The 14,922-nt window shown below is 35.2% G+C and overlaps 1 long non-coding RNA gene across 4 annotated transcripts in view; it reads left to right on the top strand.

Annotated features, from left to right (window-relative positions):
* Positions 1–13,845, top strand: part of LOC123601030 — a 106,635-nt gene extending 92,790 nt beyond the window's left edge. For 3 of the 4 annotated variants that reach the window (XR_006713939.1, XR_006713940.1, XR_006713942.1), the window contains 2 exons: positions 6,064–6,178; positions 13,616–13,845. This is a non-coding gene — a long non-coding RNA (uncharacterized LOC123601030). Of the gene's footprint in view, positions 1–6,063; positions 6,179–13,490 lie in introns of all 4 variants that reach the window. The other variant, XR_006713941.1, reaches the window with a different exon arrangement.
* Positions 13,846–14,922: the final 1,077 nt, after the last annotated feature.

The following is a 14,922-nucleotide window of genomic DNA, read 5'->3' as shown; positions in this document are numbered from 1 at the left end:
GTAGTAATAGTTCATATCCATTTGAGTACCATTAAACAAAATGAGCAAATTTTTTTTTCTATATCTTATATCATACTTTTTCTGCAGCACCCAATGTTTTGGATGCTTTCCAGTATTTATTCATTAAACAAGTCAGAAGAGTAGAATGAGTTACAGATAGTCTCTGACTTATGATGGTTCAATTTACACTTTTTTTTTTTTAATTTTTTTTTCAACGTTTATTTATTTTTGGGACAGAGAGACAGAGCATGAACGGGGGAGGGGCAGAGAGAGAGGGAGACACAGAATCGGAAACAGGCTCCAGGCTCTGAGCCATCAGCCCAGAGCCCGACGCGGGGCTCGAACTCACAGACCGCGAGATCGTGACCTGGCTGAAGTTGGACGCTTAACCGACTGCGCCACCCAGGCGCCCCTCAATTTACACTTTTTTTGACTTTCCATGGTGTGAAAGTGATACACATTGGGTAGAAATTGTACATTGAATTTTGATATTTTCCTGAACTAGCGATATATGGTCTAATACTCTTTCCTGATGCTGGGCAGTGGCAGTGAGCTACAGCCCCCAGTCAGTCAGGCCATCATGAAGGTAAACAATCTGTATAGTTAAAACCATTCTGTTCTTCACTTTCCGTAAGTATTCAATAAACTACATGAGAAATTCAATGCTTCATTGTAAAATAGGCTTTGATGGTTGTGCCCAACTGTAGGCTAATGTAAGAGTTTTGAACACATTTAAGATAGGTTAGGCTAAGCTACAATGTTCAATAGGTTAGGTGTCTTAAATGCATTTTGCACCTACAATATTTTCAACAGGTGATGGGTTTATTGGAGTGTAGGTCCATCATAAGTTGAGGAAGATTTATACTTTTTAAAATTTATTTAAGAGAGAGAGAGAGAGAGGAAGGGAGAGAGAGAGAGAGAGAGAGAGAGAGAGAGAGAGAGAGAGAGAGAATGATCTAGGGAGGGACAGAGATAGAGGGAGAGACAGAATCCCAAGCAGGCTCCAAATCATCAGCACAGAGCCCCATGTGGGGCTCAAACTCATGAACCGTGAGATCATGACCTGAGCCGAGATCAAGAGTTGAACGCTTAACCCACTGAGCCACCCGGGTGCCCCAAGATCTATACTTTTAATCATACTTTAATGGAAGCAGAATAATAAATCGGTACATTTGAAACAAATTCTTTTGTCATTTTTTTCTTAGAAAATTATATACTATGGTTCCTTCACATTATTTCCAGTTAGCATTACTTAGATTCAAACTTCAACACTATAAACAAACAAACAAACAAACACAAATAAATACCTATATTAATGAGGAATAATTCAGTTAGATGACCTACATTCAGGAGTTCAAACTAGGGATGAAATCATAAACATTATGTATAATCATGAAAGTGTCCAGTTTTTACGTGGGAGAAATATGGATGGTGTATTGGCTATATATTCTGGTTATTATCAGCACATATACAGATTTCTATAAATCGGTATGTCAATACTATGTTAAATATTAAAAATATATTGAATTAATTTTAGTAATTTCTGTCACGTTACTATTAATAATGGATCACGTTTAAATCTTGACAGTAAAGTATTAAGATAATGATACCCAGGGGCGCCTGGGTGGTTCAGTTGGTTAAGTGTCTGACTTCAGCTCAGGTCATGATCTCACGGTTCATGGGTTTGAGCCCTGCATCGGGCTCTGTGCTGACAGCTCAGGGCCTAGAGCCCGCTTCTGATTCTGTGTCTTCCTCCCCTCAGCTCCTCCTCTGCTCACACTGTGTCCCTCTCTCAAAATAAAGATTTAAAAAAATTTTAAAAAAAGATAATGATACCCAAATTAAACAGTGACTATTTTATCTTGTCCAGAAATAGAAAACTGATTTGAAAATGTATTGCAGGCTGAGCATTTCTTCCTCCTTGATCTGTTATAGAAAGGACATACTACAGCACCAGAAATGTAAGCCTAGTAAAAGAGGGAACAAGATTCAATATCTCAAATGAGGTAACAACTAAACAGAGGCAAATTTGGATGTTTAAAAGAAAATGAATCTATACAAAGGTAAAATTATACCCTAACTCTTGAAGACTTTATTTTCCAAACCAATCCTATCTTCTGCTATGACCCAATATGAAAAAAGTCATTACTAATGCATATATGTATTTCAATAAGCTGATTTGACTGTACATGTTGCTTTCAATGAAATCCTAATTTTAATCTGAGGGCACTATTGTGTTTTTAAGGTTGAGATCTATAATAACATTTATATTTTTGTTTCTTATGAAAAGTATTTCAATGGTCTAATCTAGAGGAATATTCTTTTCCCAAAACTTAATGAAAACTCTCATTCAGTGCTGTTGGTAATACAAACCAGTACAGCTACTTTGGAAAACAGTTTGACAGTTTCTTAAAAAGCTAAACATAATCTTACCATACAATGCAATAGTCATGCTGGTATCTATTTAGTCAACTGATTTGAAAACTTATTTCTACACAAACAACTTGCACAAAAAGGTTTATAAAACCTATATTCATAATCACCAAAACATGAATGCAACCAAGAAGTCTCCAATAACCGAGTGGATAAATGAATGTGATATAGCCAAACAATGTGGTTCTATTCAGCAATATAAAGAAATTAGCTATCAAGCTGTGCAAAAACATGGATGAATCTTCAAGGTATATTTCTAAGTGAAAGAAGTCAGTCAACAAAAGTTACATACCGGTATGCCATTTGGGAAGTGGCAAAACTATAGAGGTGATATACAGATCAGTAGTTGCCAGCAGTTTGGGAGGAAAGAAGGTTGAATAGGTAAAGCACAGGGAACATTTTTAAAAGAATTCTTTAAATAGCTTGTATGATTCCGTAATTGTGAATACATGACTTACATGACACAACACATTTCTCAAAGCCCACAGACTTTTATAGAACAAAGAGTAAATCCTAATGTAAGCAAATAATCATATAGTGATATATCTATATAATATAAAGAGACTTATTATAAGGGATTGGCTCACGTGATTATGGAAGCTGAGAAGTTTCAAGATACACAGGTCATAAGCTGGAGACTTGGAGACCCAAGAGAGCTGAATTGTAGTTCCAGTAGGTTTGCAATCCAAGAAGAGCCATGTTTTGGTCTGAGTCCACAAGGCTGGAAAATACCAATATTTCAGCTCAGGCATGGAGGCAGGAGGAATTATATTTTAGTCTTTTTGTTCTATTCATGTCTTCAGTTGATTGGATGAGGATCACCTGCATTAGGAAGGGCAATCTGCTTTACTCAGTAGATCAATTCAAATGTTAATCTCATACAGAAAGATTTTCACAGACACATTCAGAGTAATAGCTGGCTAACTGTCTGGGCATTCTGTGGTCCAGACAAGTTGACACATAAAAATAACTATCACATAGGCTGTAACAAAGGAATCTAATTACATTACAAATGTATGAAATAACCTCGTTGAGCAGGTAGAGGCAAAACGTGCTGATCTAAGTAGCTTTGGAAATGAGTAGAGACTATAAAACTACAGGAAAAAGAGCTGAACATAAGCACCATGGCTTTGGTTAATAAGATTCTTTCCCATGGAGTTACAAGTTAATAATTCTGAAACTACTGACATGCCTACTGGACTTGAATACTTACGTGTTATAGATAGTGGATGGTGGGAGTGTATCTTGTGCTACCATTCAACTTATTACTGGTAGGTTCCAGAAATAGCCCCATTTTACAAAGAAAGGAAGTCAATTCATTTGAAAATTATAATAAGATTGCCAGGACCCAGGTTAAATAATTTGTAGTCACACTTTTCCTGGCTGAGTAGTATTTAGCTGTGCAGAAGCATTCAGTAAGAAAACAGATGAATTCATTAAGATTTGGGTTTCTGCTAGATGAGTGGCACAGAAAGACAGATGAGGAAAAAAGGAAAATAATGAGCTACAAAACACTTTTTAAAATTTATATTTCAACTTTTTATATTTTAGTTGAAAATCAATATATCTCCCGATTTATACATTCCTTTGGAATGCCCTTCCATTTCACATATTTTGATTGTAGGGAAATCATAGAACAAAATGAAAATTTACTTTTTAAAAATTAGATTCCAGTTGGCACTGTTTGATAATTGAGAGATCATTTTATAATTCTGGTTAATTTTTACTTTTTTTAAAAAATGAAAACTATATTTTAGCTGCACTTATTTGAAATAAAAATGAATATATTAAAGTATTGATCTGCCTGGCTAATAATAAACTTCAAGCCCTTGAATATCATTTGTAAGGTCTGTGATTGCAAAACTTTTTATATTTGGCTTGAATGTATTTTAGTTTTTTTAACTTGAAGATCCTACTTTGAACTGATTTGAATAAAACTGTATGGAATTACATACCATGGCATCAATTTACATTAAAATAAAGAATATTAGAATACTGTTAAAACAGAGGTAAAATATTCGGACCTATGTAGTAACTCAGGGAATACTTAATTCTGAATCACATATAATGTGTACATATATTGCTAGATATAACAAGAGTTGAAATTTTGCTTGTGTCAGTGAACCAGATGGCTGGTCATTTTTCTTTAGTTATGAGGCAAAGTTAAGAAACAAAGCTGTCACAAAGTGTTTCATCAGCCCATCAAACCACAGACTCAAGAGTGAAAATTTTCATTATGCATAATGCAAGACACCTAACTATTCTTATTTCACTGAATTACAATAGATATCCAATTCAGAAAGAAATAATTCAGAATATTATGTGATTTTCCTTACGGCTCTAGAGGATGCCAATATCAATTCAAGGCAATAATCATATTATGAGTTGGTAATATATTGTGCATGTTTATATGAAAGATTTTCATTGCAGAATGCACCGATAACATAGGGTTTCAACAAATCTGTCTTTTAAAAAATCCTCTATGACTATTAAAATGAGATGTTCTTAAAAATTCTCCAGCTATCATGTACTAACACTTCGGACCCTTTTAAAGATCAATCGTATTGTCTAACTCCTTTAAAAACCAACCATACTGTCAACTATATTTGGTACATGCAACTATGTATTGATAGGTTATAGTTAATTGCTAAGCAAAAATGAGAGTTGTTTGTGGCCACTGTACATTTTAAGTAATAGGAATACAATGTTTTTTGTGATGAAAGAAAAATTAAAAAGGTAGAAAAATATTTATGAGATAAGCTGAAAAACCATCTTAAATTATTGGTTGGAATTTAGGCCTAACATGAATAGGAAACTTGGCTACCTTTCTCACCATTAGGCCCAAAGTTGGGCATATTCAATGGTCTTTAAAGCACTTATGGATTAAAGATATAGCTGAGTTGAACATCAAAGAATTATTATAAAGATATTACAAATTTGGAAAAATGAATATTAAAAGCATATATCTGAATATTCAGTAACCTAGACCCTAAATTAACAAGTTGATTTATTGTTCTATCCAAGTTAAGTATGATCTAATTCCAGACTTTATTCCCTACATACATTACATACTCATTGCCTAATTTATCTAATTTTTTTCAATTATAGATGTTACTTGCTTTCAAGCCATTATTATTTTTTCCACTGAGCTTTTGTAAATTATCTTTAGAGGATTGTAAGGGTACACTGTAGACAGAAGAACATGGGCCAGTCTACATTTTTCAGCTGTTATAAAGGATTATTACTGAATCCCATTCACATTTAAACATTAGTGTGCCTTCATTACTGTGATTTACATTCTTCCATCTGCCACCTTAAGAACTTGTAGAATTACACCTTGTAATTCTAAAAAAGTATGTAATTTGAGAGGCTAGTTTGTGCCAGACATTGTCCTAGGCACTTTGAATACATTGTCTTTAATTCCTACAAATTAACTGTAATAATCCTTACAAATACAAAAATAATTATTGCTGCATATATGTTACTTTGCATATAAAGAAACTGAGGCTCATAAACAATAAGGATGTTCCCCAGACCCCCTAACTACTAAGTGATGGAACCAGAACCCGTGTTTTTTGTTGCTTGAGTTGGGAGTCTCTTAACAACTACTGTGTTCCACTTTTGCTCCAGCTGGTGACTGTGGCTATTTCTTCTAAGCCTTACGTTGAATATCTCTGAAAGCTGGACCTATTTTAGGAGCATCTCTGAAGCAGAAGGAAGACTGGCTGGTCATCCTCCATCTGGGGTAGGTTTTCTTCTATAACAGGAACTGTTATTTCTTCAGGGGAATTACTCCTACTAGGGATTTGCTAATGATCATTTTGGCTTGCTTAGATTTCTAACATGCCCACTGCCTTTCTCCTTGTGCCAGGCCAGATCTGTGGGCCACAAGCAGCTCCATGATACTCCTTAATGTATAAATACTATAATTAGTTTGGGTTTTAATTATGTGGTGGCTAACACCAGAAATAGGAGGAAGGGAGAGAGGGAGAGACAGATTGATTGATACATATAATGAGGCAAGGCAGTTTAAATATGCAGAATATTGCATTTATCAAACCTTTTTTTTAAGGTTTATTCATTTTTGAGAGAGTGAGAGAGCACATGTGAGTGGGGGAGGGGCAGAGAGCAAGGGAGAGGGAGAGTCCCAAGCAGGCTCCAAAGTCAGCTCAGAGCCCAATGTGGAACTCAAACTCACAAACAGTGAGATCATGACCTGAGTGGAAATCAGGCGTCAGACACTTAACCGACTGAGCCACCCAGGTGCCCCCCAAAACTTTTTATTCCCAAAGACGTTATAAGAAAGACAAAATTTTTTTGTGCATTTATTTTGGTTTTTGATAATCTGAAATATTACAAATACTTGTGGTAATTAATAAAAAATAGAACCACAGAGGTAACAGGAACATTTTAGTAGTAGCTTCCAAGTGGCCCCTAATGCCAAGTTAGATTTCAAAGTCTTCTCATACCTCATGATTCTGGAAAGGCCCTCATCAGATGGAGAAAAGTGATTGGTAACAAATGGTTTGCAGAGTTGTAAGAAGCTCCTTGGAGACTCAAAAAGTATGTATGTGAGTACAATATACAATTCCACTGAAATTTCTCCAAACATTATACTAACTTTATATGTAATTATTCTCTACTCTTTGTTAAGGACACTTGCTTGCAGAGAGCTCCAAAGCAAATCTTGGGTAGTACCAAAAAGGTGTTCAGAAAAGTGATGATCAGTAATGACGGTTTTCTTGTTTTCTCACTTTTTATGTTCTCTGAAAGGTAAAATGTAGAAAGCAATTGTGTATTTGTCTTTTCTACTTACTGGTGGACTCTTTAATCCCACCAGACTGAAGTTGGAGTTAGAAGGAAAAACAAAGATTCTACTGACTCCCTGTGGGGCATTTCATCTTGCAAGGTACCAGTGTCCTCATGTGTAAAATGGGGACAGAAATATTAATGTTGCCCACACAGGTAGAGTTGGCAGCATAATATAGTGGTCAAGCATAGTTTTTTTTTTCAGTTGAACAGATAAAAAAGTCATCATTCTTTCTAGATGTGTGAACTTAAAATTAATCCATTTGAGACTCAATTACCTTATCTAAGAAAATGCAGTTAATATAAACTGTTCCATATTATCATTGGGAGGATTAAATACGATGTTTGTAGGGTGCCTGGCCAACTGCCTCACTATAAAATATCAACTTAATAAGTGGTAGTTGTTACTACTCATGTTAATAATGTATACCTTTATGAAGAGTAACGTTTTATACAAGTTTATAACATGTTAATCTTATTTTTTCATAATTAAGGATTACATAATTTATTAAAATGTTAAGTACTTCTAACTTGTATACAAAAAAGGAGCTATAAAATTGGTCAGATATTTTGGAATAATGGCCCACTATGTAATTGATACACTGGTATTTCTGGATGAAGAAAAACTTCCAGATTTGTAGCCAAAACAAGAAAAAGGTTTTTCCTGAAAATTTAGAAAAACACAAAGGGGGTGCATAGGTAAAGACTGTCATACTATATTTTGATTTTAATAGTATGTCTTCTCAGGATTAATAATGACTTCAAAAGTTGTTGTGCAGATTTAATGAGATAATATATGTAAATGTCCACCATTTTCTTGCCATGTAATAACTACTCAATAGATGTATGGTGCTTTCCCCTACAGTGTAAATTGCTTGATGGAAAGTATTACGATTTTTTCTCTGCTTCTCAAAACTAGTGCCTATATAGAGTAGATGCTTAATAGGGGTTTCCCAAAAGTTACAGTTCATTCACTACTAAATGGATTATAGTTAATTTTTAAAAATTTATTCAGTCACTAGTATCTACTGTGGGACAGGCACTATGCTAAATGCTGGAGACTCTAAAATGAGCACAACAAAAGAGTTCCCACCTTTAAAGAAAACAGAGCCTACTGGGTAAGCACATCTACACAAATAATTGTAATACATTTTAAGTAGTTAGGTATGGCTTTAACATAATAGCAATGTGGATACATAGAGTAATGTTAGGAACAGAAAAATAAAAATAACACTGTTTTCCAAAGTATTAGATATTTTTAGGAAGTTTACTTATTCCAATTAACTTACACTTGCTTAATATCATAATGTGAAATATTCAGATTACTTAAATATATTTTTGGGCAAAAATAATAGTACTCTTTTAGTTACTTCTAACTAAAATGTTGGCAGCATCAATAACGGTGAGTAAAAGAAATCCACAGAAATCTCTGTGTCCTAAACTGAACACTCAGTGTTGTAGAGGACTATCATGGGGCTTAAATAATTTGTTCTATTGTTGTTTCTTTTCTGGAGCTCCAAGTCATTTGCTACTCTACATTGTATGGACTCCAACTTTTTGGCCCTTTGGCTTTAGCAGAATAGAAAATGCTAGTTGGTTTTATCTTTTTCAGACACAAATTCTATTTTTTTCCAAAGACATTTTTCATAGACATTCTTTTTAAATAATTCAGATATATTGATTACACTCTTTAAGATGCTGCTTTTCTGACTTGTCTTGAAGACCATGCCATAGTCCTTTTTTTGAAATATTGTCTTGCTAGCTCTTTCGAGACAAATGAGTATTTTCTTAAAAGAGATAGCTTTTGTTATTCATAATTTCTAATCTTAAACATATATTATTTAGTCATAATATTAATATTTTAACTTAAGCAATTAATTCTTTAGAAGTTTTTTTTTAAATCAAAGTTCTGAAAATCTAATAATGAAAAATTGTCACCTGCTCAAACTTTCTATTTCTCAAAACCTGTCTCTGAAGGAAATTCTATTAACTCTTTTATTGTGTTTTTCTAGCAACTTCCTTTTTATCTTTAAATAAAATGCTTATCTTGCTCTTTCCTGACTTACCAATTTTGATTATCTTCTGACTTCTACCTACAATTGCGGAAGATTAAGCTATTCTGCACCACTTGCACATTTTGTGGTAGATTTATTGTTTTGCTGGACCCAATTTTTACACCTTGCCCTGTTCCCACTCCTTGGAAGTTTCTTTTCATACCTACTGTGAGCTTGCTATACAAGCTTTTATGCGGGAATTTAACAACAGTGATACAAAGAGAGGCTTGAAAACACACTGGGACATGTGTACCTCCACTCTTGGATCCCTGACAATGCCATGAGACGAGCCCTGTTTTGTTTCAGGGCGAGAAACTTTGTACATCAAAATCAAGTGGTCCCACCTCCAACCATTCTTGACCTTGCAGCCCTCAGCTGCCCAATGGCTGACTGAAGATATTAGAGCAAACTCAATTTATATCAGCAGAATCTTTCAAGCAACCTGTGGACTCATGTTTTTTTTAACTATTAAGCTTTAAGATAAAATACATTCCTTCTTTTCACTTTCAGAATAAAATTTTAACAGATTAGTCTGTCTTCTTCCTTTCTCTCCGTCATTTGTTTGAGTCCTCTTGTCTCGGGCTTTAAGCAGAAATTGTTGTTTTCTAGATGTGATTCACCTCGGAGCTTCCAGTTGCCAGTCTTCTGGATTGGATATTCTTCCATTTTCTGCCTTTTATCCTTTTTGGTTAATTTCTTTGTTTTGGAGAGCATATTTTCCAATTCCACCCCAGAAAGTATGTATGTGATGTACATATTCGGAGTACTTATAAATCTGAGATTGTCTTTATTCTATATTCAACTCAGTTGATATTTTGATTTTTTTCATGGTAAGTTATTTTTCTCCAAAGATTTGAGAGTATTTATCCTATGTCTTTTAGCATATATACTACTATATAGGAGTACAAGTATTATTTTTAATCTCATTCCTTTGTATAAAATTTCTTCTCCAAGACTTTAGATGCTTTTTAGGATCTTTTACTCTGGATTTCTTCATTGCAGCATAACATAATAAAGTGAGCACCAAAATAATAAAGTGACTTTGTTTAGGATGATATTTAGAAAAGTAGATCTATCCATCAAGAAAAGCAGAACTGGATTGATATTAATAGATCAAGAAAGAATCTAATGGAAGATCTAAATGAGAAAGGTAAAAATATATTGGGACGCCTGGGTGGCGCAGTCGGTTAAGCGTCCGACTTCAGCCAGGTCACGATCTCGCGGTCCGTGAGTTCGAGCCCCGCGTCGGGCTCTGGGCTGATGGCTCAGAGCCTGGAGCCTGTTTCCGATTCTGTGTCTCCCTCTCTCTCTGCCCCTCCCCCGTTCATGCTCTGTCTCTCTCTGTACCAAAAATAAACAAACGTTGAAAAAAAAAATTTAAAAAAAAAAAAATATATATATATATATATATAAAATTAATAAATGAAAAGGGAGCATGCTTTTGGGATCTATGAGTTGGGAGCAACCTGAAATTTCAACAGCATAAACTCTTAGATAAATACATTGAATTTGATAACACAAAATAAGAGATTTTTATTCACTGAAAAAAAATACAAAGTTAAGAGAGGATATATATGGATAAGAGATTTGCAATGTTTAAGATGAAATCAGAAAATCAGCTATCTAAGAAATCATGCACTTCACAACAAAAATCAGTAATCTCATTAGGAGAATGGGCAAATGATATGGAACAGATAATTTAATATGAACGCTAAAGATCTAAGAAGTAGCTTAAAGAGATGTTCAAAATTATTAGTAATCAGGGAAACTAGATTTTTAAACTGCACTATGATATCACTTACAGCTATGATATTCGTCTAATAAAATTAAAAAGCTGAATACTGCCAAATACTGCTAGGGTTGTGGGGATACAGAAACTGTTACACTGTGGTAGTGGTGGTTTAGACTGGTGTAGCCATTCCAGAAGCAGTCAAGATAAGCACACAATACTATTTGCTCCAAAAATGATAGTCCTTAATAGCAGCATCTAACATATTGGTAAAAGAGCACCAATAAGCATGCCTGTGGAAGGACAACTTGTATTGGTGGAGAAACAGAGGCAATGTGGATTGTCCTAAGTGGGGTGGGTAGGTAAAATACGGTAACCACAAAACATGGGCTATTATGCAGAAGTTAGGAGCAATAGATTCAATGTACACATTACTACTTAGAATTAAGTATGTAAAAAAACAACATTTTATCAATCTATCTAATCAATCATTCATCTATCAACATCTATTTCATCTTCATGCCTTTTGTATACAGCTCACACCTCAGCACTTGTCCAAGGAAATTGGTGCCTGGAGTTACCAAAACCCTTAATATACTACATGGCAGAACATGCTTTGAATTGTTTCTCTTTTCTCATGTACTCTAGATGGATAGTTAGTGAATTTTTAAAACACACGCAAACACAATTTTACTTTTTGCATGCTTCATAAAAATCCTATTTTTATTTGAGCTTATAATATACCATAACCCAAGACCATAATATTTCAAAAAATATTTAACGGGCATTTTCCATATACTAAGGACTATGGAAAGCTCTGAGCATAAAACAATGAATAAGACACATTAACCTTGGCTTCCTGAAGGTTAAATAATAAATTAATGTGTGTGTGGGCTGGGGTACAGTATATGAATACTTATTTATGCATAGCCTCATTCAACAGGCATATTTTTTTAGCTTTACTGAGGTATAACTGACAAATAAAATTATGAGATATTTAAAGAATACAAAGTGATGATTTAATGTAAGTATATATTGTGAAGGGATTCCTCCCATCTAGTTAATTAACACATCCATCACCTCATATATTTAATTTTATTTTTATTGGTGAGAAAATTTATGTTCTACCCTCTTAGCAGTTTTCAATTATACAGATTATACAGTAACATATTGTTAACCACAGTCACATTATATATTAGATCTGATGGCAACCACGTTTTAAACCTATTTTTATGAATTCCACATTTTTTTTTTAAGAGTTCACATGTAAGTAACACTGGTGTTTGCCTTTCTTTGGCTCGTTTCACTTAACATAATGCTCTCCAAGCTCTCCCATGTTGTTGTAAATGACAGTATTTTGTTTTTTAAGGACTAAATAATATTCCATCGAATCTACATACCACAGTTTCTAGATACATTCACTCATTGATGGGTACTTTGGCTGTTTTTGTAGCTTGGCTACTGTGAATAACTTTACAATGAACATGCCAGTGCAGATATCTCTTTGAGATAATAATTTCCCTTTTTTGGGGTGCCTGGGTGGCTCAGTCAGTTAAGCATCCGACTTCGGCTCAAGGCATGATCTCATAGTTTGTGGGTTTGTTGACATCTCAGAGCCCAGAGCCTGCTTCAGATTCTGTGTGTGTCTCTCTCTTCCCCTCTCCTGCTCACATTGTCTCTTTCTCTCAAAAAACAAACATTAAAAAATTTTTTCACCCTTTTTTTGATATATACCAAGAAGTTAGATTCCTGGATTTAAGGTCATTCTACTTTTAATTTCTAGAGGAAACTCCATACTGTTTTATATAGTGGGCACACCAGTTTACCTTCCTTCTACTAGGTTACAAGAGTTTCCTTTTGTTCATATTCTCACCAACATTTGTTATCTTTTTTTTTTTTTTTTTGATAATAGACATTTTAACAGGTGTGAGGTGATATCTCTTTGTGGTTTTGATTAGCATTTCCCTGATGATTAGTGATGTTGAGCACCTTTTCATGTAACTGTGGGCATGTCTTTGGAAAAAAAGTCTATTTAGGTTCTTTGAGTGCTTTTTAATTATTTAATATTTTGCTATTGAGTTGTAGGAATGCCTTGTATAGTTTATAGATTAACCCCTAATTGGCTCTGTGACTTGCAAATGTGTTCTCCTATCCTATAGGTTGCCTTTTCATTTTGTTGATGGTTAACTTTGATGCGTGGAAGCTTTTTAATTTGATGCGGTCCCACCTGTTTATTTTTACTTCTGTTACCTTTACTTTTGGGGTCAAACCTCCAATTTTTTTTTTTTTTTTTTTTTTTTTTTTTTTTTGCTAAGACCAATGTCAAAGAGGTTACCACTTATGTTTTCCTCTAGGAGTTTTTTGGTTTTAGATTAAGTTTAAGTCTGTAATCCATTTTGAGTTGATTTTGGGGTATAATATAAGATAGGGGTCCATTTTCATTGTTTTTTAATTTTTTTCAACAGTTTCATTCTTTTGCATGTATCTGTCCAACTCACATAGGAGATGAAACTTGTCAATCAGCCTGGCCTGAGCTCCTGGTTGTATCTCAAAGCTTTGTGATGGTCCAGGTCATCTTCTTTGTTCTTAGTGGCTCTCAGTGGTTGAGGGTGCGCCAAGACCAGACAGTATCCCAAGCGAGGATCCCATTCGGTGCCTGGATGAAGGCTGATTGGAAGCCGGATCCTCAGGCAGCAGCTGGGGACGAATGTACTCACTCCTCTTCCAGTGAGAAACAAGGGAATAGGCACTTTTGTTTGCCTTTCTGCACTGGGCCCTGATATATAGCCATGGCTGCTGCTGTGCCTGTTAAGAAATGCTTCTTTGATTGCTGTGGTCCTGTGGGACTTGTGAGCGAGAGTCAAGTGTTCCAGAGACCTAACTCTTGGGCAGCACTTGCAAAAACTAGGGCTCAGACGTGTGCAGAAGCTCCTTCCAGGGAGATACTGGCAACATGCAGCAGGCTGCAGGGAGACAGCATGGCAGGTGTACATGGTTTCATTGTCCCCAGGGAGTATCATGGCCTGATGCTAAGTATGTACTAATTTAGAAGCCTGACCCTCAGGCTTCAGTTTTCAAAGTATGCAGATGGACCTCTTTCAAGGAAAGACTGGGAAAATTGGGATTATGCCTGCCGTATCTGTACTGGGTCCTGGGGTATAGCCACCAGTGACTCTATGCCTGTTAACAACTGCTTCTTTGTTTGCTATAGTCTTCTGCATCTCCAGGAAGCAACCCCCCCTGGCTTTTAAAGCCAGATGTTTTAGGGGCCCATTTCTCAGGTGGGGTCTTAAAAGTTGAAATAAATCCTTTATTTCCAAAGGGGAAGTTCGGAGTTGGGAGTTCCCTCCAGATTGTAGGTTGTTGTTCTGGGGGTGAGACTTATGGTGAGAGTGTTTCAGCCTTTCCTACCTGTTTTTATATGGGCATTTTCTCACTCATCCGAAATGTAGGAGTTGTTCAGCTGGTTTCTGGATTTCTTTCAGATGTAACTGCTCCATGGGTAGCTATCCATTGGGTGTGTCTGTGGGAGGAGTGGAATTCAGAAGCCTGATATGTCACCATCTTTGTCAACCTCTTGATGCTTTTATCCCTAGAATGAAAGAAAGCAAATCAGGAATACTGATAACTTTCATTATTTACTACACATACCAGTCAGTTTGACATATTCCCATTGTACTTGAGAGCTGCATTTTATGAAGAACACAAAGAATGATAGTGTTGTGTCATAAAGCAAAACAAGAGAAAAGTGCAATTTTATCCTTCTTTTGTTAGGCAATTAGTATAATGTAGCTGGGATTAATTTGGGTACATTTATTCTTACACATACATGTACCTACAAACACAAGTTATAAGATCTCCTCAAAGAATAAAACTGCTACTTGGCTTCTTCAATAA

This window comes from Leopardus geoffroyi, chromosome D1 (genome assembly GCF_018350155.1).
Source record: "Leopardus geoffroyi isolate Oge1 chromosome D1, O.geoffroyi_Oge1_pat1.0, whole genome shotgun sequence".
NCBI lineage: Eukaryota > Metazoa > Chordata > Mammalia > Carnivora > Felidae > Leopardus > Leopardus geoffroyi.
The sequence above is the reverse complement of the archived record's forward strand: the minus strand, read 5'-3'. Positions and strand labels throughout refer to the sequence as shown.